The 27,356-nt window shown below is 39.4% G+C and overlaps 1 protein-coding gene across 2 annotated transcripts in view; it reads left to right on the top strand.

The window, feature by feature from the left end:
* The first annotated feature begins 8,808 nt into the window (after window positions 1-8,808).
* The window catches only part of phf24 (PHD finger protein 24), a 64,512-nt gene continuing 45,964 nt past the window's right edge, over window positions 8,809-27,356 (top strand). Inside the window, exon 1 of one of the 2 annotated variants that reach the window (XM_022681113.2) lies at window positions 8,809-9,202. The gene's annotated coding sequence lies outside the window, so the exon portion shown is untranslated. The remainder of the gene's footprint in view (window positions 9,203-27,356) is intronic. The other variant, XM_022681114.2, reaches the window with a different exon arrangement.

Here is a 27,356-nt window from a genome sequence, read left to right as displayed (position 1 = left end):
TTTGTTTTACAGAATGAAATGTCTGAAGGAGTGCTCATCCAAGACTGGTGATTCCATACTTTTTGCCAGGGGTTGTATATATATATATATGAAAATATATATTCTGAGTCAATTCTATTGGTTCATACATCAAATTATGATGTAATGTGAAATGATGAAAGTTGTGATCGTTCGGCGATTACAGTATTAGTACTGTAAGTAGTTGAGCAGAGTTATTGGCAGTAGTGGTGTAATAATAAGTGTACAGACTAACTGCAGGACTGTACAGTGTTGCTGCAGGTTGAGTGGAGGTCTGGCTCTGAAAGTCACGGTGCCTCCATCACCATTAGAGCTCCATCAGCCCAGCAAGAGCTCCACCATTAGTGTTCATTTGACCAAACCCAGGGGAGGAGGCAGAGCACATCAACCACTCTGTCCAGCCCTGTGATGAATGGGTGTGTTTCAGGGCCAGACACACACACACACACACACACACACGCGCACATTACACTCTAATCACACACACACCACTCCCGCTGTCACTGGCCAGGGGTTATACCAGGCTAAAGGATCCTCAACAACAAAAAAGTGATGAGTCACGTGCATGCATTGTTTTAACATGTCCACTGAAAGATAAACAAAGCTACACTGTGCTGTGGGAGCATTATCCTGCTGAAAACTCCCAGTTAAAAAACACCAAAGTTAAAAAGTCCAAAGCTTTGCCCAGTTTCAAAGGCCGCTTTTCCACAGCAGGACCAAACAATTACAGTTCTGTATCATTGTAAACTAGTCCACTTGGCCTTGGATTCTGTTTTCTTTTGTGGCATTACTTAATCAGGACCAAGAAGTGACGCTGATGCTGTGTTAGCAATGCCAGTGTCTGGGCTCATCCGACACTGCTAATGCCATGTCGGCCAATGCAGGACACCGGGCTCTTCCAACTTTACTAACGCAGTTTTGAAAATGTTGGCTACCAGGTTCATCTAATGGTGCTAACCCAGCCTTGGTAATGCCAGTGACCGGGCTCGTCCAATGTCACTAATTGCGTGTTAGGAATGTCAATGACTTGGCTTGTCCAAAGTCGCTAATGCCGTGCTAGCACACTGCCAATGCCAGTGACTGGGCTCATCCAACATCGCTAATCACATGTTACAAATGCCAGTAACCAGGCTCATCCAAAGTAACTAATGTTGTGTTAGCAATTCTGAGGACCACGCTCATCCAACAACCCTAATGTCGTGTTCAAACTTTGCTGTTTTAAAAACGCTGTTTTAAAAAATGTTGGCTACCTGGTTTATCTAATGGTGCTAACCCAGCCTTGGTGATGCCAGTGACCAGTCTCGTCCAATATCACTAATGCCCTGCTAGCACACTGCTAATGCTGGTGTCCGGCTCATCCCACATCACTAACGCCATATTACCAATGCCAGTGACCAGCCTTGTTCAACCATATGTTAGCAATGCTGGAGACAATGCAGGCTCATCGGATATTGCTAATGCTGCATTATTAATGTTGGTGACCGGGCTTATCCAACATCGTTAATGGCATGTTACCAATGCTAGTGACCAGCCTCGTATGTTAGCAGTTATGGAGACCAGGCTGTCGTGTTGGCTTCCAACTTTGCTTACGCGTTTTTGTCAGCTACCAGGTTCATCCAACATTGCTAATACAATGTGCTGGGGCTCTTGCAACATCACTAACACCATGTTAGTAATGCCAATGACCAGACTTGTCATTGACAAGTTAGTGACAAAGTCACTAACGCCATGTTACCAATGCCAGTGACTGAGGTTCCCCAAAGTCACTACTGCCCTGTTATCAATCCCAGTGACCAGGCCTGTCTAAAGTCACTAACGCCATGTTACCAATGCCAGTGACTGAGGTTCCCCAAAGTCACTACTGCCCTGTTACCAATCCCAGTGACCAGGCCTGTCTAAAGTCACTAACACCATGTTACCAATGCCAGCGACTAAGCTCGTCCAAATTCACTACTACCCTGTTACCAATGCCAGTGACCGGGCTTGTCCAAAGTCACTAATGCCATGCTAGCACACTGCCAATGCTGGTGTCCGGGCTCATCCCACACTGCTACCGATATGTTACCAATGCCAGTAACCAGACTCATCCAACATCTCCAATGACATGTTAGCAATGCCAGTGACCAGCCTCGTCCCACGACATGTTTCCTATCGTGATGAGACCCAGTGTCCAATCAGACACTTTGCAGCTATGTGGAATGTATTATTGTTTTAAATATGTTTCTATACCTAGAACGATGCTGCACTGAATGTACCTGAAGACAGAACTGTGTGTAAGATGGTAATGTAGCGTACATTATTCATGAATGTACAAACGCACTCAATACACCCACCCCTCACAGCAATCCTGAAATAATGCACTTCTAAATCAATATTATATATTATACCGCAAACCTCGCAGTGATACACTCCTCATCACAGCCTCTGCAGGAAGTTAGCAGCGGGTCGCATCCTGTTTCTGCGCTCGGGCCTCGTCCTGTGCTTTACTAATGCATGAAGGCGGTGTGGAAGCAGGGAATTAGAACAGAATCAACTCTAACTGCTGCTGACAGGCCTGCCGACAGCACCGAGGAGCACGCCCAGCGTCGTGGTGAGGACAGCCTGAGGACAGCAGATCAGCAGCATCTTCTGAACCTCAGCAGCTTAAGCAGCAGGCCTGTTAGCAGTGCGTACTGCACTGAAAAAAAATGATGAGTAAAATTTGCTTTTAAAAGATTTCGCAACTTTCTGCATTTGCTTTTTTTTTAAGTAAATTTGATTTAAGATAAATTGAAGTAACTTAAACTCTGTTACAAGACTTAAATGTTACATAGAGTAAATAAGTGAACTGAACTTCAGTCAATCCTTTCTTTTAGTAAACTTTACTTCATTTCTGCATTCAATTTTACCTAATTACAATTACTTAATTTATGCAATATTACTCAAATAATTTATGCTACATAATATATTATAATTCCTGAAATGTAAATATTTTTTTGTTAAAACACGCATATTACACTGTCTCAACACATGGATGACATGTAATACATTCCTTATACTAGTATACTAAAAAAAATGTATTACATACCATCCATGTGTTGAGACAGTGAGACTTGGTCTGTTTACAAAATAAATCTTTAAGATTATGTAAATATTTAAATGTGTGTTTTAACTAAAAATATGTAAATTTCAGTAGTGTTGCATAAATGAAGTAATTGTAATTAGGTAATATTGTATGCAGAAATTCGCATTGGCGAGCAAGAAAAACTGTGAATTCAAAAGGGATAAAAAAAACTCCTGAGAGGAGAAAAATGAAGCTCGAGAGCGATATTCTGTTCAGCTCACACATGATTGCCCTTTTTTTGCTTGCGAGCTTCACATTTTGTTCACATCGTGCAGATCACTAGAGCTGTATTAACATCCTGAAAAGCTTCTAGTGAACCCACTGTCTATTACCAGTGAGTAAGTTCGAGTTGAAATCCAATGAACAGTCCGACATCATCGCCTTACTTTTGACAGTAACTGGTGATGTGATATATTTTATTCATGTGGATATGACTTACGCATCTAAAACGAGTATGAATGGCAGAATCCAGGTCATATGTATGCAGAATGATGTGGATATCTGGTTTAAATTTAAAGCTAGTGTGGTAGGACTTTAAATTAACTTTTTAATTCAACTTTACTGTACACAACAGAAGCTTTATGTTCACCATGCTCCGCCCACTTCTTGGTCTCAGAGGAATCTGGAATGAACTCAACAGAAATAAGCAATGTTTCATTTCCAAAGACAAAACCAAAGACGAAAAAGACCATCCAGACTGTTATCAGCAACAAGTAAAACATTAGCATTATTGCAGAAAATTACAGTGCCTTGCAAAAGTTTTTGTCCCCCTTGAACTTTTCAACCTTTGGCCACATTTCAGGCTTCAAACATAAAGATATGAAACTGTAATTTTTTTTTTTAAAAATAAACAACAAGTGGGACACAATCGTGAAGTGGACCGAAATTTATTGGATATTTTAAACTTTTTTAAGACATAAAAAACTGCCTGGTGTGTTTTTCTTTGGTCTTAATGATACTCTCTGCGCTTTAAACAGAACTCTGAGACTCTGATCACAGAGCAGGTGCATTTATACGGAGACTTGATCACACACAGGTGGATGAATCTATTCGTCATCATCAGTCATTTAGATCAACATTGGATCATTCAGAGACCCTCACTGAACTTCTGGAGTGAGTTTGCTGCACTGAAAGTAAAGGGGCTGAATAATATTGCACGCCCCAATTTTTATATTTTTTATTTCTAAAAAAAGTTTAAAATATCCAATAAATTTCGTTCCACTTCACCATTGTGTCCCACTTGCTTTTGATTCTTCACAAAAATTTATTTAATTTAAATATCTTTATGTTTAAAGCCTGAAATGTATACTTTTGCAAGGCACTGTACATCTTTTGATATGCTTTAAGCAACATATGCTACCTTTAAGATGACACTGACCTTTTCAGGGGGCGTCTTTGTCATTTTTTTATAAAAGACAACGCAAAACCACATGCTGCACACTTTACAAAGGCATGGCTTTGGAATGAAAAAGGGTACAAATAGCGGACTGGCCTTGAAAAAGAGGTGAGGTCAAGGTCAGTCTCTGTAAAATGAGTGTACAGTCACTAAGCACAATTACCTGCAGACAATAAAGTGCTTTAACACAGAACCAGCCGAGATCATCTCAGGGTCATGTTAGTGATGTTTTTTCCTTTTTCCTTCAGAAACGGAATAATTGAAACAATAACAGCAGCCAGTAGCGAAGCAGAGGTCAACTGAAGTCAATGACATTCAGCAAAACAGCGTTCTTATTTAATTTCATTTCCAAAATGAAGTCCTCAATAACCCGAGAGGCGGAAACACAGAAAAAACGCTGGTGGAAACTCTATACAGATTTATAAGGTGCAAATTGATTCAGAGCTAACTCAATTCCCCCGTGCAGCGAAGCTCTTACCTCTGACACCTTCCCAGTAAAGTGAACTCTGTGATGAACCCTCCCCACAACCAGCATGACCTCATTCCAGTCCCAGTACACTCTCCCCCATAAGCCCTTAACCCACTGACCTGCACCAGCTGTCAGAAGAGAAATGGCAAAAATCTAATATTAAAGAGTATTAGACTTTTTTCGTTTCGTTCAAACCACAGTCTGAGCTTTATGGTGTAGCCAGGTGGTGAATTGAGTATACACCTTTAAAATGTGTGTCTGTAACTTTAAGAAACACAATCAGAAGTGTTGTCACCCTGAGAGAGGAAAGGGAGGAGCTAAGAGCATGGTAGAGAAGGAGGCTCAAGCTGCAGTGAATGGTGGTGCTCCATTTTAGGATCCATCCAGATCCATCCTAATGAAATAAGAGGTGAAAATCAGGAAATACTGAACAATATAAGGTTTAGTTGGCCTATAACAGTAGTAGATGCCTATATTGCCTTTCTAAACATGTATTTTGAATGAATCACAACCAGATGCGGGCAGATGGCATTGTTTCAGTGGGGTAGTGTGCTCCTTGTGTTCAAGCCTTGTATTTTTCTTGGTTACAGAAGCTGTTTATCCAAGTTCTCTTAAAGAAATGCTCAAATCTTGTTGAGTAAAGCTGAGTAAATCGAGGTGAGCTTAAAAACAAATATAAAAAGAGCTCTGTTAATGGTATTTATCTATTTTCTGTAATTAGTGCCACTACCAAATATGTACTGTGTTCTAAGTTAGGGTTTTACAGTGTATTAATTTTATTTTTATTGTTTTAAATTCATAAAAATCAGAATAAAATACCCGGAAAAAAAATTCTTTTGTCATTTGGTGTGCGTCCTTTCCCCGGTGACAATGGATTTGTATATTATGTTATTTTCAATAAAGTTTTATTGTAAGATGTCTCTGAATTGGTATGTTGGTCCCCAACTCACCCCATTGCCAACTCCTTAACTCATCTCAAACTCCTTAACTCTTCCCAAACTCCCCAACTCTTCGCAAACTCAACTCATCCCCAACCCCCTAAACTCATCTCAAACTCCCCAACTCATCCCCAACCCAGCTAACTCAATACAAACTCCCAACTGATCCCCATTATATATCAATCTCCCCAACTCATGTCCAACTCATCTCAAGCTCCTCAACTCATCCCAAGCTCCCCAACTCATCACAAGTTCCCCAACTCATCCCAAACTCCACAACTCATTCCAAACTCCTTAACTCATCCCAAACTCCCCAACCATGTCTCTGAGAGTGTTATAGAAGAACATCTTGCAGTTAATTACTGTATCTCTCACCAAACTCAGCAACTCATCCCAAAGTCCGAAACTCATCCCAAGGTCCCCAAATTATCCCAAACTCTGCAACTCAACCCCAACTCCCCATCTCATATCAAACTCCCCAACTCATCCCAAACTCCCCAACTCATCCCAAAGTCCCCAACTCCCCAACTCATCTAAAAACCCCAATTCCCCAACTCATCTCTGTCTAATCTTAAATTCCCCAAATTATTCCTAACTCCCTAACCCATCTCCATCTTATCTCAAACTCCTTAACTCATCTCAAACTGCCCAACCTATCCTCATCTCATCTTAACCTCCCTAACTCATCTCAAACTCCCCAACACTTCCCTAACTTCCCAACCCATTCCTATGTCATCTCAAACTCCCCACCCTTCCGTAACTTCCCAACTGATCCCAACCCCCCCAACCCCAACTCCCCAACTCTTCTCAAGACCCCATTTCCCCAACCAATTCCCATTTTATGTCAAACTCCATAACTAATCCCCAACTCATCCCCAAAATAAATGAAACATTTAATGAGTATTTTGTAAAACTATCACAAAAACTAATCAGAAAACACTGTAACATTCACATGATAGATTGCATTATTTAGATATCATTTTGATTGCATTATTAACTTCAGGATGTTGGATGATCTTCACCTCGCCTTCATTCAGTAAGTTTAGGGTAATGTACAGTATTTCCCTTTGACTTGCTTCATCACTTTTGGTACATTTGCTGTATAGTGAAGGTAACAGTAGAGAGCGTCAGTGTGAACAGGTTTTATTCTCGGCTCTGAACACCTGAACTCACTTTACGCTGTATGTGATTGAATAAATGGGCCTAGAGGACTGTTACTGTGTTTAGACCAGTTTAAACCACTCTGGTCTCACCAGTATATCCACTCGCTTAGGATGAGAGGCTCTTTATGAGAGCAGCTCTCCTGTACTCTTTTTATCTCTTATTAACATGTTCTGTTTTGAGCAGATTCTCTACTGACCTGATAATGCGTTCATACTGCAGCGTAGGACTAATGTGAATGCAGGTGATTATTTAAATAGGAACACTTTTCATCATCTGAACTGTTGAAATTTACGAAATACTATTAGCTGTTAATATGTTTTAATTATGTCAAGAATTATTACTAGATTTTAAAACATTGCTGTAAAGATTTGGTTGCATTCAGTGACAAGAGCTTTGGTGAGGTCAGGATATTGGATGGTCACCAAACTACCAACCAAAACTCATCCCAAACTCATCTCAAACTCCCCAATTCATCCCAAACTTTCCAACTCATCACAAACTCCTCAACTCATCCTAAAATCCCCAACTCATCCCAGACTACCAAAACTCATCCCAAACTTCCAAAACTCATCTCAAACTACCCAAACTCATCTCAAACTACACAACTCACCCCAAACTTCCCAAACTCATCTCAAACTACCCAAACTCATCTCAAACTCCCCAAACTCATTTCAAACTCCCCAACCCATCCCAAACTTTCCAACTCATCACAATCTCCCAAACTCATCCTAAAATCCCCAACTCATCCCAAACTACCCAAACTCATCCCAAACTTCCCAAACTCCTCTCAAACTACCCAAACTCATCTCAAACTCTCCAACTCATCCCAAACTTTCCAACTCATCACAAACTCCCCAACTCATCCTAAAATCCCTAACTCACCTCGAACTCCCCAACTCATTCCAAACTCACCAACTTATCTCAAAGTCCCCAACTCAACTCAAACTCCTCAAACTCATCTCAAACTCCCCAACTCATCTTAAACTCCCCAGATTATCTCAAACTCCTTAACTCATCCCAAACTTCCCAACTCATCCCAAAGTCCCTATCCCTAACTCATCCCAACCCCTTAACTCACGTTCAAACTCCCCAGCAAATGTCTACTACATTACTAACACTACTTAAGTACTAAAAATACTACAGCAAAAAAATATAATTTTAATTACAATTATTGATTATTACTCTTAGTCTCTCTCTCTGTCTTGAGAGACTGAATCTCTCTTTCATTCTTTCTTTCTTTCTTTTTTACTTTCTTTTCTTCTTCAAATGTCTCTCTTGCTCTCAATTTCCATCTTGCTCTTTGAATCACCTTCTTTCTTTCTTTCTTTCTTTCTTTCTTTCTTTCTTTCTTTCTTTCTTTCTTTCTTTCAATTTCCATATTGCTCTTTTCTCTGAACACCCCCCCCCCCTTCACCATCCCACACCAGCCAGCAGTCCATTAAGCCATTTGTCTTTACCATGAATGTGATGAAGATGATAATGACGATGAAGATGATGTTTACAAGCCTACAAGAAAGACAACTCCGCTGCTTCTTAACTCATCTCCTTTCTCAGATCAAGGCCATTGGCTGACGTTCACCAATGACGTTCAAGAGCCAATAGGAATGCGAAGCTTCTGCAAACGTCGATCAGAGTGGGAGGAGCCTCAATTTGTGCAGGTTGGTGAGTAGCCACGCCCCCAAGCCCCCTCCTCCGAACGGAAGGAGCTGAAAGAGCTCGGTGCCCCGCGAGGCGCGGCAATTAGAGGCAGAGGCGACTGCTGTCCATACAACTTTTACCGCGTTTTTCAGCACTGGCGCTGTCCAACATCTACTGACCTGGATGGACGGTCCACTTTGAAGTTCTCGCGCGTAGGCTACTGGTGGGACTGTAGTGCACTGTCACGACCAGCTACACACACGCATACACACACTCAGGGACTCGTGCACACACACACACACACACACACACACACACACACATCCCATTGCAAAAGGGAGCCTTGCAATGCTGGGCTACAACAACGCCTGATCGATCCAGCGAACACGAGGAGCACGCGCGACCAGCATCGCAAGACCACGATCTAGAACTGCTAGAACCCACTACTGGATCCACTAAATCCAGATCCACTGCAGGTACGTACCTCGCAACTCTTACGCAACTGGAAGCAATGTTTTTTGTGTTTGGGGTCCGGATTGGTGAAACTGTGCGCGTGCAAAAGCATGCACAAAAAAGGCGTTTTTTGTTGCAACCCTATTCCACTGCAAACTCGCAGGCAAACTCTCGCGCATTAAAGGTGGCGTTTAGAGGACGAAACTATGCAGGAGCTGCACGAGCGTCACGGTGACCGTGTGCAATCAGCGTGCATCCTCAATTCTTAGACATCTTAGATTTTTTTGTTTTGTTTATGGAATGACATTATTATACTGATAGCTTATGTTGTAATTATGTAATTATAAAGGGAATTATTAATTATTATGAGAAAGTGCTTTGTTATTATGAGATAGTATGTTTTATCTCATAATTACAACATAAAATGTAATTACTACAACATAATATCTTATAATAGATATAATGATACTTTCTAATAATTACAAGATACTGTATGTCATAATTACAATGTATGTCACGTTTATAACACAATATCTCATTATTATGATGCCTTTCTAGAATTATGAGATGTACTTAAAAATTAAAAAATGTTTTAAGACAAAGGATCTCAAATACAAAATACTTTCTCATAATTACAAAATATAGTATGAATCGGAAGCTTGCCAAATATATATTTTTTAAATCCTTAGCGTACTATTACTATCTGATGTCATGAAAAATTACATTGTACATTGTAATTATGCAAAAACATCTCATTATTGTAAAAATGTATGTCATTATTATGAGACCTGAGACATGACATGTAGTTTTATGGCATATTTCACTATTTTGAGAAGTTATTTCGTAAATAAAATACTATCGTCCTGTAATTTATAGTACTATAATTTAATAAAATCCTTAGTGTGTCATTATTATGACATATTACATCATATAAATGACATTGTATGTTGTAATTATAAAATCATGAGACATACATATTGTTTTATGACAAATCTTGATGTTATTACGTAATTTCTACGTTTTTCTGTTGTAAATATAAAATAAACATCTAGTTATTATGTGAAAGTACCTCATTATTATTGAGCTATTATTTTGTAAAATTACATTTTATGTCGTAGTTCTGAAAAAAATATTTTTTTTTCATTTAAACAATGATTTATGATATACAGCATCTACTTATTGTGCAAAAATGTAAAATGCCAAAGCGTTTATATTATCTTTAAATGTCACTTTTTTATTTCTCATTATTACAAGATACTTTTTCAAAATATTGACATGGTATGTCATATTATCATATTATGTATTTTTTTAGTTAGGTCCTGCCAAGTGTAATTAAAAAAAATCCTTAGTGTCATTATTATGACATATTACATTATGACAAATGACATGGTATGTTGTAATTAGGAAATAATGAGACACTATTACATAATTACACAGAACATATTGTTTTATGACAAATCTTGATGTTATTTAGTAATTTCTATGTTTTTCTGTTGTAAATATAAAATCAACACCTACTTATTATGTGAAAGTATCTCATTATTATGAGATATTATTTCCTAAACATTATTTCCTAAAAATATATTTTATGTTGTAGTTGTATATTTTTTCATTTAAACAATGATTTATGATATACAGCATCTTGTAATTATGTAAAAATAATGACATGTTATCTCTAAATGTAATTTTTTTTTACATCTCATTATTACAAAGTTACTTTCTAGAAAATTTACATATTATACATCAAATTACTATATTATGTCGATTTTAATGATATTTTTTAGTTTCTCATAGTTAAGTGATGTTTATATCTTGATTATAACATATGGACACAAGCCGTTTTTATGACATAATGCCTCATAATAATGAGCTTCTTATTGAGATGTTAATATCTCATTATTACGAGATGCTGTCATAATAATAATGATATAAAATCTCATAATAACAAGATATTTGTCAGCAATATAGAGTGGGGAGTTTTATTGGTTTGCATAAGTCTTAAAGCTGTGCAAATCTGTATTCTTTTTATGCAGCGAGGCAGCGAGTGTGTGTTAGTGTGTGTTTGTGTGTGTGTGCGCGTGTGAATTACTCATTTTCCTGCTTGTCCCACACTCGAGCGATGTAGGTCAGCATGCAGGCTTGAAGGGTGTGGATGAGACTGGTGCATTTTTTAGTGAAGAAAAAAAGGGAAATCGGCTCGTGCTTCACCTCCTCCTGCAGGAACACCTCACTAACTGAGTTACTGAACTACTTCTGCATGAACTCTAATATTGATTTGATGTTTTCTGGTGTTGTTGATCTTGCAGGGAAACACAGCTCAGGGACAGTTTCTGCTGGATCTGGAGGGTTTTTAAGCTGTTTTGTGGTGATGCAGGTGTTTGAAAAGATGTTGCATTTGATGTTGGTCATGCTTGGCCATGGTGCTCCACCATCTCAGTCTTGTTGACATGATGGTCGACCTGCTTGGTCATGCTGGTTTTGCTGGTCATGCTGGTTGGCCGGCTTTATCTTGCTGGTCATGCTTTTCATACTGGTGGTCTAGCTTGATCAGGCTGATCGTGGTTGTAGACCATATAATACAAAAATGTATGTTTAAGCTACTCAATCAGCTTGATTTTTCAGCTCATGCTGGTCAACAGTGTAGAACAGTCAGTCTATAGTGTAGCACAGTTAGTGGAAAGTGATGTAGAGCGGCCATTGTGTAATGTGGATCAGTGAGTCCGGAGTGTAGAACATGGTATGTTATGTAGAGCAGCCAGTATGTTATGTGAAGCAGTCATTCTGCCATATAGAGCAGTCATTCTAAGGCAGTCAGTGTGCAGTGTGGAGCAACCAGTCTGCATAGCAAGGCAGTCAGTGTTTAGTGTAGAGCAGCCATTGCAGGGTAGAGCACTGAGTCTATAGTGTACAGCAATCAGAAGTGTTGAGCAGTCATTGTGTAGTGCAGAACAGTCTGCAGTGTAAAGCACTGAATCTATAGAGTAGAGCAGTCAGTGTGTAGTGTACAGCAGTCAGTGTGTAGTTTGAGCAGTTACTGTGTAGTGTAGAGCCGTCAGTCTTGAGTATAGAGCAGTCATTATGCAGAGTAGGGCAGTCAGTGTGCAGTGTAGAGCAACCAGTCTGCAGAGAAGGGCAGTCATAGTGTAGTATAGAGCCGTCAGTCTGCAGTGTAGAACAGAGTCTAGAACAGAGTGTAGTGTAGAGCAGTCAGTGTATAGTGTAGAGCAGTCAGTATATAGTGTAGAGCAGTCAGTGTGTAGTGTAGAAGAGTGCAGTGTATAGTGTAGAGAAGCCAGTGTGTAGTGTAGAGCAGCCAGCGTGTAGTGTAGTGTAGTCTGCAGTGTATTATAGAATGGCCTGCAGTATAGAGCTGTTACTGTGTATTGTAAAGCAGTTATCGTGTAGTATAGAACAGTCTGCAGTGTATAGCAGTTGGTCTGTAATGTAGAGCAGTCATAAGTCATTTTGCAGCATAGAGCAGTCAGAACTATAGAGCAGTCTGCAGTGTTGTGTAGACTGCAGTGTAAAGCAGTTGGTCTGTAGTGTAGAGCAGACATTATGTTTTGTATTTCAGTCATTCTGCAGCATAGAGCAGTCTGAACTATAGAGCAGTCAGTGTGCAGAGTAGATCAGTCTTTCTGCAGTGTAAATCAATCTGCAGTATAGCAGCCTTTGTGTAGTGTAGGAAAGTTTGACGTTTTGAGCAGTTGGCCTGTAGTTTACAGCAATCAGTGTTTGTGTAGAGCAGACCTTTGTTATAGTGTAGAGTTGTCAGGGTGTACTATAGAGCAGTCAGTGTGTAGTGTAGAGCCGTTACTGTGTATTGTAGAACAGTCTGCAGTGTAGTGTAGAGCAGTCAGAATATTGTGTAGATCAGTCAGTGTGTAGTGTAGAGCAGTCAGTCTATAGTGTATAGCAGTTGGTCTGTAGTGTAGAGAAGTTGGTATATATTATAGAACAGTCTGCAGTATAGAGCAGTTAGTGTGTACTGTAGACCAGTCAGTGTGTAGTATAGAGCAGTCAGTGTATAGTGTACAGCGTAGAGACTCACAAATAAATACGGTTGAGATTAGGGCTGCAACGATTAATCGATTTGATCAACAATATCAATTATTTTAATTTGTCGACTACAAATTTCATTGTTGATTAATTGCTAACTTGTAACAGTACAGCATAACGTGGAAGAAAAGTCCCCAAACACAACGGATTATATATTTATTCACTAATTAATTTTTTAAAATCTTATGTCAAACTGTTTCTACTGTTCTGAGAGATGAAAGACATGGCAGAAATTGTCACTGACTAATCGACTAATCGTTGAAAAAATAATCATCAGATTAGTTGCAGCTCTAATTGAGATACAAGAATAATAGAGATACAATGATTTTTCTATCAGAATATATAGTATACAGTATATGGTGTATAATATATTGTATATGCATTGCATTGCATGCATTGCAATGGTTGGTTACAACGTAGACCTTCCATGTGTTAAACTGGGATTCAGTTCTCTGGTTGTGAAAAACTACTGCTATAATCCACTCAGAAAATACATTATTCATCCACACATCATACATGCACTGGAATGACCACTGCCTGACCAGCACCGGCTGCTCTATGAGTTCTTACTGGAATTGGAGTGTGTCCATTAAAGGTCCTGTGGGGTTTACTGGGTTTAAATGGCATCTGAAGCCCAGGGTGTCCTATATGGTCCACTGTGGTCAGTGATGTGCTATTAATATCTGGCTGTATGGTAAATGATACGGTGAACAGCAGGCTCTATTATTGTACAGTTGTATATTAATGTAAATAGGCTCCATCAGGTTGGACTATTTTTGTAAAATATGTGTACATTAGTGGCTCTAACACGTTTAAGCCTGTAAATCATGTGGGATCTGTAATTTCTAAGGGCTACTGAGCATCCTGATGGGGTTAGGAGAATAAAAAACAGTGTATATTGCCTACAGAAATATATTATGGGTTAATTTTAGCTCACAGTATCAGTGTTTATTAAGAACCCCCCTGGAGAATATCTGAATCTCTGTGTTCAGTGATGTGGCGTTAATGTTGATTAACTGATGAGAGGTGCAGTAAACCGTAGTGTATTATACAGCTCTGGAAAATATATAAATATATATAATAAGAGACCACTTAAAAATAACGATGAGTTTCTTTTATTTTACCAAATTGAAAACCTCTGGAATATAATCAAGAGGAAGATGGATGACCACGAGCCATCAAACCAAGCTGAACTGCTATAAATTTTTGCACCAGGAATAAATATATAAAGTTATCCAAAAGCAGTGTGTAAAACTGGTGGAGGAGAACATGATGCCAAGATGCATGAAAACTGTGATTAAAAACCAGGGTTATTCCACCAAATATTGATTTCGGAACTCTTAAAACTTGATGCAGACAATCAGAAATATAATGCATTTCTGCATTATGAGGGTCTCAGAAGATTAAAAAAGTAAAATAAATTGATGTGTGAGATGTGAGCATTCTATATAACCATAATCTACACTGAGGGACACTTTTATTAGGCTGGTTAAAAGGCAAGAATTGCAAAAAGATATATATTACAACAGATATCATAGTTAGATAATAAATACCTATCTGGATTAAAAGGCATTTCTACCCACACTGGACAGCCCAGTGGGAAATAGTGATAGTGATTGTGACCGGCAATGTCTGGCTGGAATTGCCCAAGCATCAGTGTATAGCATTATTATTACAGTACTGTATTGTTTTCTTGTTTATTTTCAAAGCTGTCAAATTTGCATTTAAAGGTCGTCTATAAACTTGTTGCCCAATTAATGTTTTCCTATTATGCTAATCTCAATTTTCTGACAGGGGATTTTTATTCAGGTTTATTCTGCTCACAGTTTAAATCTGTACGTTTCTTATGTTCCGGTTCCTTTTTAACGAGAGGTGACCTTCAGCTGGACGTCTGTTCTGTCATGTGGAGGTCAGATCCCCTGACCGTCTCCCTGCAGTAATCACCAGTTGTTGGCAGTGTTCCTGTACCAGTTCTCTCTTTTGCTCTCTCTCTCTCTCTCTCTCTCTCTCTCTCTCTCGTAACACTTCTTTTTCATGAAGAAATGACGTTCCGTGCGAGGCTCCCCTTTTTCGGCCTTCTGTTTGCTGACCATAAACCCAGGCTGTGTCGGTGTGTCTTTGGTATCATGAGGGCACAAAAAACCCATCTTGCACAGCTCGAAACGTGCAATAGGCATGTACTAATTCTCCTAATTATTCATGGGTTTGGTTAATTTTGGGCGTAACGTGAAGTAAACCAGTCAGTGTTTCTCTTGCTCATCATTCCCTTTAAGAGTCGGGTGAGCTCTGACTTTGGCGCATTCGTATCTTAACAGTGCGGCACTTTTGTGCTTCACAGCAGAAGATACTGACCTGCTCGTTCACACTGTGTTATTTTATTCTTTATTCTGTTTATTATTGAGTTAAAAGCTGACTGTTGACGGTTGTCAGGGTTTTAATCAGTCCGTGACGCACCTGATTTTCCTGTTTTCCGATGCCAAGATAGATACATGCCAGACATTGACCTAAACACACGTCACTTCCAGACCACCACAAATATCAACGTAAATATGTTCCTAAATTCCGATGCTATTTTAATGCAAGGCGTGACAACAGACTCTTGACGGGGTGTAAGATAGCAAAGAACATCATGACGCACCTTGCGCAGGGTGTACAATACGATAGAGCGCAAAGTGTTTTTTCTTCGTTATAGATCAGAAGTATCTCAGACTCACAAGTATCCTCACATATGTGGGGAATGTGAGCGGTTCTGCAGATTAAGGGGATGTCACTATGATCCTAGGATTGCTACTGTACATCAGCAGCTGGAGTCTGAGAGAACAGTATAGCTCATGCTGTTCTTTCTGAGTGGATACTGTAGGTTAAGATCTCTCCCCTCATCACTACTAGTGCAATGTTGGCAGGTACAGAGGTCTGTTAGGTTGGTTACACTTTTTTTTTTGGATGATCTATTTTAGATACGTCACAGATGCACTCCCAATGATGGGAGCATTACTACCAATAGGGTGAGTCTTAGAGAGTGAGGAACTTGCCACAGAGGTAGTTCTTGGTCTTGCTTTTCTGGGTCGGTCCAGATGAGGGTCGGATTCTGGTCTGAGTATTTCAGAAACTGCTGATCTACTGGGATTTTCACAATTTTCACACAACTCTAGAGTTTACAGAGAATGATCTGAAAAAGAGAAAATATCCAGTGAGCTGCAGTTCAGTTCTGTGGGAGCAAACGTGATGCCAGAGGTCAGAGGAGAACGGCCAGACTGGTTGCAGCTGATAGAACAACAGTAACTCAAATAATCTCTCGTTACAACCGAGGTCTGCAGAAGAGCATCTCTGAACAACAGCACAACACGTCCAACCTTGAGGCGGATGATCTACAGCAGCAGAAGATCACACTGGGTACAGCTTCTGCAGCTAAGAACAGGAAACTGAGGCTACAATTCACACAGAATCACAAAAACTGGACAATAGAAGATTATAGAAGAAAAACATTACCTCGTCTGATGAGTCTCTGGTGATTTCTGCTGCTACATTCGGACGGTAGGGTCAGAATTTGGCATCAACAACATGAAAGCATGGATCCATCCTGCCTTGTATCAGCGGTTCAGGGTAGTGGTGGTGGTGCTGAAATGGTTTGGGGGAGATTTTCCTGCCACACTTTGGGCTCATTAGTACCAATTGAGCATCGTGTCAACGCCACAGCCTACCTAAGTATTGCTGCTGACCATGTCCTCCATCCCTTTATAACCACAGTGTACCTGTATCTTCTGATGCTACTTCCAGCAGGATAATGCTCCATGTCATAAAGCGATAAAGAATCATCTCAGACTGCTTTCTTCAACACGACAATGAGAGAGTTCACTGTACTGGAATGTCCTCAACAGTCACCAGATCTCAGTTCAATAGAGCAGCTTTGGGATGTGGTGGAACTGGAGATTCACATCATGGATGTGCAGCTGATAAATCTGCAGTAACTGCGCGATGCTCTCATGTTTATATGGACCAGAGTTTTTGAGGAATGTTTCCAGTACCTTGTTGAATCTGTGCAATGAAGGATTAAGGCAGTTCTGAAGGTAAAAGGGGGTCTGACCTGGTACTAATAAAGTGGCCAGTGAGTGTATATTTATATTAGATTTTTGAACATTAGTGAGGTCAGGGTGTTGGATGATCACCACCCCAACACAGTTCCACTTCTGCACAATCTCGAAAATGGGAGCTTTAAAGCATGATACCCATTGGTTCATGTTTGATTGTTTAAACTTTCTGTGCAGCTTAAGGTAGCTGATTATTGCATTTTTAGAAGGGGTGTCCGCAAATATTTGGACAAATTCAATGAGAAAATTTGTTTTAGCCTAATTTTCAGTTTAGCATAGCATAATGCTAATTCCTGGCTGCTCACTTCCCATCACAGGTAGCAACACCAGCTATTCTGAGGGAGCTCTTCTGTAACGTTGGTTGAGCATCGCTCCTTTACCTCCATCTCTCTCTCTCTCTCCCTCTCTCTCTCTCTCTCTCTCTCTTTCTCTTTCTCTCGCTCTCATAATCTCTCTGATCTGCCTTCTGCCTCTAGAGCCCGACACACTCATCCTGTATTCACTTCTACAGCCAAGTGATCTGTTCACTTCTGCTGCTGGAGCTGCAGACTGCTCAATACACAGACAGACAGACAGACAAACAGACAGAGAGACAGATCATTTTCACAATAAAAAACAGTATATTTTTAATTTTCTTATTTTAATTTTGCATTTATTACAATATAATAGCAGAGATTTCATATAGTTTCTCAGTTCATCATGTAATTACTAAGGGTGGGAATCATCTCACAATACGATCAATCAATCAATCAATCAACCTTTATTTCCACTCGGAATACAATAATTGTAAAAGAGAATAAGTAGATGCCTGCATTTTGAACCATGCAAGGTGTACTTTTCCTGTGGTTATGAAAGCAAAGCCTAAATCAAGCTGCATGGTGCAGAGTTGACTGCTCCTCTATATATCACTAAAATGGGGACCTAGGTACTTCTATGTAACTCAAGTATTAGGTAAACATTCCTTTTTTAAAAAATCGCTACAAATTATCTTAATTGCTTAATTATTTAAGCAAATTTTGCAGATCCAGGCATACAGTATAGGCCTTTTTGCCTTTTGTATTCAGGTCTTCTATTACAGGATGAGATATTCACACTAACCCATATGTGACCAGGGGGTGTCTAAACTTTTGAATGGCACTGCAGGTGAATAATTAACATATTCTGGCACAGGAAGTGGGTCAGGTTAAAACTCTGTACAGCTTCTTTAGCCCAAGAACAGCTGCTGTGATGAGGGAGCAAATTTTTTTCTTTTCTTTTTTTTATTATTTGCACAAATAGAATGTAACATCAAGTAAGCAAATTAACAAACAAACAAAAAACTGTGCAGGGAAAGTAAAAAAAATAAATAAAGAGTCTTGTACAAACTTTCCCTCCAAGGAAATTATAAGAGAAACACAGACAAAAATAAAAGAACAATAATAGTAATAATAGTATGTAGTTACTCAATATACATAATCACAATAATATACACGGACACATATTTAGTATTTGGATTGTTTACAGTGAGAGTAAATACAATTTAAGCTGCTTAACTAATGATGCTAGTGCAGATTTGTAAATGAGTTGGTAGGCAGGTACAAATTAAAGTGCAAACTGTTTTACTCTAGTAAAAAGAAAGAGAAATTTAACAGTATTCACTGAATGAAAACATGAGATCTCTCTCTCTCTGTCTCTCTCTCTCTCTCTCTCTCTCTCTCTATTTCTTTCACTTGCCTGCTCACTCTCTGGAGCACTTTCATTGAAATTCCTGTGCGTACGTCACCAGACCAGCGTGAGAATCCACTCCCAGTGTTCCCAGTTTCCCTGTGTGCTGTTTGGCCACTCTTGTTGTGGAGCATCTAAAGGGCCCCAGGGTTACAAACAGAGAGAGAGAGAGAGAGAGAGAAAGAGAGAGAGAGAGAGAGAGAGAAAGAGAGAGAGAGAGAGAGAGAGAGAGAGAGGAACAGAGCAAGTGGTAGAAACATTAGAAAAATCTACACAGAATACAGGAGTTTTACCTCAATATATCACAAACCCATATTGATTGTCCAGATTAACTCTGTTGGTTTGTTGTTTTGTCTGTGTTATGCTGAATCACTTCCAAAATTTGTTTCTCTTTAATGTGAAACAAATCTGATTTTTTTTTCAGGGCTATGTGAACATGTCAAATCTAACCTTTTCAAATGAGATGTTTTTTTTTTTTTTCAGATCAGATTGTTTCAGGGCTGTGAGAACATATCCAATCTGACCTTTTTAAATTAGATTTTTTCAGATATGATTTTTTCAGATATGATTTTGTTCAGGGCTGTGTGGACACATAAAATCAGATTTTTTCATCTGATTTTTTTTCAGATCAGATTGTTTCATATATGATTTTTTCAGGGCCATGTAAACATGTCAACTCTGTTTTTTTAAATCATTTTTTTAGGGCTGTGTGGACATCAGATGTGTGTGTGGACAAATCAGATTTTTTAAGATCAGATTTTTTTCAGGTTTTGTGTGAACATGTCAAATCTGTTTTTTTTTTAGATATGATTTTGGTCATGGCTATGTGGACATGCCAATTTTTATTTTTTTCAGAACATATTTTTTTAGGGCTGTGTGGACGTGTCAAATCTGTGTTTTTTAAGATAAGATCTTTGTAGGGCTGTGAGAACACATCAAATATTATATCAGATTTCTTGAATCTTTTTTCTGTGTGTGAATGCTCTTATGCTGTGTTCACATTACCAGGCTGAAGTGACTCTATTTAGTTATTTGTTTATAATTTATTTTATTCTTAATGTGACACAGAGATGATCAGAGATCAGTGATGTGTAAAGATGTTAAAGCCAATCTTTTTCAAACCAGATTTAAGTCATTTTTATATGTCTCGAATTTGTGGGCGTTCAAATTTCTTGTGCTTAGTGCTTTTTTGTCATTCTGCCAAAGCCAGTGTTGTGCTGAATACTGGCTTCATGCCATGTTCTGCCTCCCCTTCACATTCATGCAAGTCCTGTAGCAATACACGTATGACACAATAATACACTACGCTCACAATAATAGTGAGATTTTAGAGATGGATAACACTGTGCTTTCAGTGTTAAAGAGCCACTAAACACTAAACCATATTTTTCCATCAATAGCTAAAATGTGTTAATTTAGCCCTGCTTAAAATTTTTATAAACATTTTCTAACCTTTAAAAAACCCTCACAGGTTCAACTGTGCTATAGGCATGGATATCCGCCAGTCAACTCTCCCTCCTGCCCTGCCCATAAACCCATACATCACCCAGTGCTCATTCCAAACTACCCCACCTATGTTTAGCCTTTTTTTTTTATTTGAGCTGAGAGTGTAGTCAGCTAAAATCAGAGGGTTTAGTGCCCCTTTAATGCAGATTTACACTGTAAAGGTATACAATATAGTCTGGAACACAGAACCTTCTTGTTGTATTACTTTCTTTAACTCTGACCAATCAGAGGAGAAAGGGTGCTCGCCTGATTTGTTAGGCCACATTTAGGTGCGTTTAGATTTGTGCCCGTGTGAAAACAAACCAAACCGAGGGGAAACGCTCCACATAAACATCATCCTAAACTCATCAACTGATTAAGACAAGAGAAACAATAGAACTACAGGTGTAAACATGTAGACTTGCATGTCGTTTAAAGGGAGGTGCGAGTATATTTTAGAGGTTATAAACATTTAAGATATAAGTTAATGTATATGGGTTTTATTTTATTTATTTATTTTTTGTTAAAAAATGATCACAAATGGTACATAAGATGTATACTTGTACGCTTTCAATAAAGAATTGATTGCAAAAAAGAACTACACGTGTGAAAATGACCTCAGCCACTATATGTACATGTTTGCTGCATGCCCACAGATCGGATTTGAAAAGATCAGATTTGCCTTGCCCATTTTATACATCACATTAAGACAAAACATCAGATTTGAGTCACTTTAGCATGGTGGTAGTCAGTGTTGGGAGTAACGGCGTTACTTTTTTTCAGTAACGAGTAATCTAACTAATTACTATGACTGTAACTATAACGCCGTTACCATTTCCGACACCCCGTTACTGCACGTTACTTTAGCAGCTCTATTAACTTTTTTTTTTTTACTTCGCTTTGCCCTGGTTAACCCCTCCTCTGTCCGGTGAACTTGAGCTTCTGGCCGCTGTGCCTGTGGGTTGGCGTGGTGAAGTGAGGCACAATTGTGACGATTTGCTGCTCTAATCAATTCAGTGATTGCCGTGGACAGGCCAAGTTCCGAATTAAGGACGTTAAGCTCTTTTTAGCTGCTCCGGTTTTTGTGGTGCTGCTGCTTTCTATTTTAGATCTTAGATTCTCTGCCCGAATCCCACCTGACCCGAGGACCGACCCGAAATCGGGCTCCTATTTTTATTTTATATAAAGCTCTGGTGTGATAATCACAATGTTGCTAAGTAACCAATTATTATTGTTCACTAAAGCGAACGAAATAGCGAAAACTGAAAGTGAAAAAACATTTGTGTTAACTGAATCCAATAAAAACGGTAATTAAAAGGAAAAAAAACATAACTATCTCGAACTGTATTTTGTGTTTATAAAACTAACTAAAACGAACTGAAATTACTGATAGAATACCCTCATTTTTGTGTTTAATTTATTTATAAGCGCTGTTGTACAGCGGAGTTGTACAGCGGGAGTTGTTGTGCCGAGCGCGCGGCACTCGTGGTCCGTTAGTTCTTGTGTAAAGCGCTCGCGCTAGCAAGCCCACCCTAAAATGAACAGAAAAAATAAAAACAAAATAAAATTAAACTATAATAAAAATGAAAACTGTAATCACGTAGCTCTGGGCGCACGTGAACGCCTCCGCGTTTGACTTGCAGCACTGTGTGTAGCTGTTCTTAAAAATCATTTAAATTAAATAATAGTTCTATGCTTCTATGTTACAGTGTTAATTAACATAATTCTGATTATATTTCGCTCATTCAATCAGCCCGAAAACAGACAGTTTATGGGGCGGATCGGGTCAGGCTCATAATGACAGTTTATGGTTCGGGCTTGGGCAGAATGTGCACGGGCTCCGGCTGGGTCGGATTTTTTGGGCACGATCTAAGCTCTATTCTCTTTTGGTGAAGCTGTTATATTAATACCATTTTAACGGGCATTAAATTGTTGTTTTTGTCCATTATTTTGTTTTATATATACATATTTCTTTTGAGTGTGGCTTGGTTTGTTAAATTTCATCCCCAGACGCATTTTTCCGCTTTTTTCAGTATTACAAGTTTTAGTAATTTTCTTTGGTTGTGTGGAGAATTTCGTTTTATTTTTTTGAAATTCGTTAGATTATATTTTTGTCAACATTTTGGGTTTATTTTCGTTTGTTATTTTTTGTTATTTTTCTAATAATAATAGTAAATGCATAATTGATTTCCTTTTTTTGACGGGCGAATAATAAAAAGTAACGCGATAGTTACTTTTACTGGTAACTAATTACTTTTATAGTGGAGTAACTCCGTTAGTAACTCAGTTACTTTTTTGGAGAAGTAACGAGTAACTATAACTAATTACGTTTTCAAAGTAACGTGCCCAACACTGGTGGTAGTGTGAACACAACCTGAGATACAGTGAGATCACTGGACCAGCGTGAGAATCCACTTGAGCCACTCTTGTTTGAAGCATCTAAAGAGGCCCAGGGCTGCAAAACTGAAAGAGAGAGAGCTAGAAAGAAGGAGGGAGAGAAAGAGAGAGGAAGTGAGAGATGTACAGCTCTGGAAAAAAAGAGAGCACTTAAAACTGATGAGTTTCTTTGATTTTACCAAATTGAAGGAAGATGGATGATCACAAGCCATCAAACCACGCTGAACTACTTGAATTTGTTGCACCAGGAGTAAAGGCATAAAGTTATCCAAAAGCAGTGTGTAAGACTGGTGGAGGGGTTATTCCACCAAATATTGATTTCTGAACTCTTAAAACTTTATGAATATGAACTTGTTTTCTTTGCATTATTTGAAGTCTGAAAGTTATTTCAGCCATTTCTCATTTTCTGCAAATAAATGCTTGTCCGTAGTTTATAGAATAAAATAGAATAAAAAAAACAATGTTCATTTTACTCAAACATAAACCTATAAATAGCAAAATCAGATAAACTGATTCAGAAACTGAAGTGCTCTCTTATTTTCAGAGCTGTACAGGATGTCTGGTTGTGATTTGAGCCTGGTAGAAATGATGGAAATGTATAGAATAGAAAAATCTGAAGAAAAATCCCAAAAGACACAGTAACCCAGCATCGTTATCTTATATTGTATTGTATATTCCGCTCAGGCTCGCCGGCGCTGCACAGTGCGGAGTGAAGAGATTACGCATTTATCACTGCGCCGCTCGTGCTGTGGTACAGCCTGCGTTGGCCGCGGCGCTGCTTTTGTTTGGCCGGGTGTTTTTTGGGTGGGTGTTTGTGATTCCGCTGGCGCGCTGGCAGAAGGTGGCCTTGCTGAACTCGTTAGAGTGATTAGTTCCAGGGCTTTTGCTCTGTGTGCCGAGGAGACGGGGGAGCAGAATCAATGGGAGAAGCGTTCCCATGCAGAGAATGGAAGCTTTGTAGCTCCTCGTTCACACGCCGTGTTCCTGCAGGAGCGGGAAATGAAAGACCGGGCTGGTTGGGATTCCAGTGAGTGAGGACTGGGAGAGACAGTGGGAAAATACAGGGAGGGAGGGAAGATAGTACAGTGGGCATGTTAAAGCTATGGCTGATTATAAGTAAGTGTGATAGACCAGAACACACGATTTGAATCGTATATTCGAAGTGTGAACAGACAAAGCTGTGTCCGAACTGGATTAGCTTCACCTGCAGAATTTACATTATAACATTGATCTGATTCCGATTCACTGTTTTGATTTTACAAGACAGACAATGACAATATGTCAATTCTGTTGTATATTTACAACGATGGCATCCTTTTATTTAAAAGAATGTGACTTTACATTTCATAAAGATATTTGGCTGTAGTTTAAACTTTAGATAACCCAAACCATTCTAGTCTATCATTCTAGTGTTGTGCCGAATTCAGCACCCAGTTCCTACGCCAATGATCATTTAATTAATTTGCGATAATGCTGTTGGACATCTTGATATTGATGTAAAACGCATTAAATTAAGATTGTAAATTAGTTAAATCTTCTCAAAGGTTTTTCGGCACTTGGTTTGGCTGCGCTCTTCCTTCCCAGGATAAGAAGTAGTTTAGTGTGAGCATGTACTGTGCACCTCTACCTCACTCTACCTCACTCTGCCTCAATCTGCCTCACTCTACATCTGTATATCTCATTCTACCTCACTCTTCCTTAAACTGCCTCAATGTACGTCTCTCTAAATTACACTTCATTTACTCTACCTCACTCTAACTTCTGCGTTCTGAGTGTTCACTGTGGACCTCACTCTACTTCACTCTAACCCAGTCTACCTCACTCCACCACACTCTGCCTCTACCTCATTCCACTACCTCCATCTACCTTGTTTTATTCTACCTCGCTCTACCCCATTTTTCCTCCCTAATCCTCGCTCTATTTCGCTCTACCCCACTCTGAGCGTTTACCGTTTACCTGTATAACACTGTACCTCCCTCTACCTCACTCTAACTGTACCTCATTTGACCTCCATCTTCCTTTCTCCACCTTGCTCTACCTCTTCCTCACTCTACCTTGATCTATCCCATTGTTCCTCACTCTTTCTTGCTCTACCTTGCTCTATTTTGCTCTACCTCACTCTACCTCACTCTGAGCGTTCACTGTGGACCTGTACATCAAAGTACCTCCTTGCTCCAACTCGCTCTACATCTGCTTTAGTCTTCCTCTGTCCAACTCCCTCTACCACTACCTTACACTACCTCACTCTTTTTCTACTTTGCTTTACCTCACTCTGCCTCTTTCTGTCCCACTCTACCTCCCTCAAATTGACTGTACCTCACTTTATTTTTCTCTTCCTCACACTACCTTGCTCCACCTCACTCTATGTCTACTTCAATCTAACTCGCTCCACATCACTCTACATTTACCTCACTCTACCTCCATCTACCTCTACTTCACACTACCTCACTCTGCCTTACTCTACCCCATTGTTCCTCGATCTTCCGAACTCTACCTCACTCTATTTTTCTCTACCTCACTCTGAGGATTCACTGTGGACCTGTACCTTACTCTACCTCCTTGCTCCACCTTGCTCTGCATCTACCTCACTCTTTTTGTACTTTGCTTTACCTCACTCTGCCTCTCTCTATCCCACACTACCTTGCTCTGCCTCACTCCACCTTCCTCTACCTCAACCTCACACTACTTCACTCTATTTCTACTTTGCTGTACCTCGCTTTACCCCACTCTGATTGACTGTACCTTATCTTACTTCACACTACCTCACTTTACCTTGCTCTGTCTCGCTCCACATCACTCTACTTCTATCTACCTCACTGTACCTTCAGCCTTGTCAGGGAAGATTTGGCTCAGTGATTAAAGTCCCATCTATCTGCCACCCACTATTAGACCTCACCTCTGAACTCTCATAATTTATAATTTACAGAATGTGAACTTGCCATGAGCACGTTGTCCAGGGTTCAACCTCACTTACAACCTATACTATTGCGACTTCTTTTCCCATGACTTTTGGTATACCATTGTAGATGCTTTGTCAAACTACTCCATATACTACACTAGTCCTCAGTGTTGTCTGTCCACATGCCAGACACGCACCCGACAGCATGTCCCGACAATCAGTCAGCAAAACCGAACGAAGCGGCGTCTACACGGAATAAACACTTCTGACATTCCACTGGAACACCTGAGCACCTGCTGAATACTAATTATACAGCATGACATCCCCCGTGTCTTCAGGTACACTGCAATAACCTCCAAATCCCAGACCCAATTAAGCAGAGTGAATAAAATCAGGGAGAAATATAATATAGTAATATAAACACTGACGTGGATTAAAGGGAACTATCTAACGGAGGAAATTACATCGTTAATACTGACGGGATCGTTCAGGCATCGCAATAATAGCGTCTGTTCTGTGGTAGTAAACACTGATAATGAGCGTCGGACGGGTGGTTTGCTTAAAAGTGAAAGGGTTCAACTGGAGAACGAAAGACGGGCACTGCTTCGTCTTTTAGACTCGATCAATATTTCATTTAACCCAGTAGGAGGCTGAGCTGCAGCTCCAGTGTTAGTCTTGTTTTAGGCTTTTTTTATGTACAGTGTGTCTGTGCTCTTATTTAACTCAAGGTTTTCCCCAGTGTTAAATTCTACTGTTTAGAGCTAGTTAAGAACTAGACTTCTTAAAACAGGCCTTATGTCTTTTTTTAGTTTAGAGAGTAGAGTGTTTTTTGCATTGGTTAAACTGCTCTTCAGTGTACAAGCTCAAGTCTAAAAAGGTTTAATGGCAATAGAATATCTCAAAAAAGTTGGGATGGGGCAATAACAGGTTGGTAGTAGTAGTAAGTGGTACTCTTAGAAGCAAATACGGACAAATATCAGCCAAAAAAATTGGAACAATAAAAAAAAAAAAAAATCCTCAACGTACAATTGTAAAGATGTTGGATATCTTCATCCCACAATATCATCAAAAGATTTAAAGCAACTGTAGAAATCCTTATGTGTACGGGACAAGACTGATGGTATTCAGTATTTTGGTGGATGCTGGTGATCTTCTGGCCCTCAGGTTGCACTGCATTAAAAACAGGCTGTACTGAAATATCTGTCTGTCAACACATTTCTTCGTGCAATGCACAGATGTTAAAGTCAAAGGCTACATTAAAGGCTAAATGGAGCTTTGGCCCAAAGAAGAAAATGGTGCGGTTTGTGGATGTTCAAAATTTCAAAAAATTTGGACACACCTTCACATCATTCACTGTCTTTTCGTTTTGTACATTGTATATTTAATATTGAAGATATTGCAGATATATACACATCCTTGCCCCGTTCCCTGTTTGTCGCTGCGTCCAATGTGCTCTTTCTGTGTTCATTCTGTGTAGCTCCGCCCCCTTGTTACTTGTCTTTAGGTGTTTCTTGTTTCCTTTTCCTTTTTTGTGTTTATAAATAG

This window comes from Astyanax mexicanus, chromosome 20 (assembly GCF_023375975.1).
Source record: "Astyanax mexicanus isolate ESR-SI-001 chromosome 20, AstMex3_surface, whole genome shotgun sequence".
Lineage (NCBI taxonomy): Eukaryota > Metazoa > Chordata > Actinopteri > Characiformes > Acestrorhamphidae > Astyanax > Astyanax mexicanus.
This window is presented reverse-complemented; position numbering and strand designations above follow the sequence as displayed.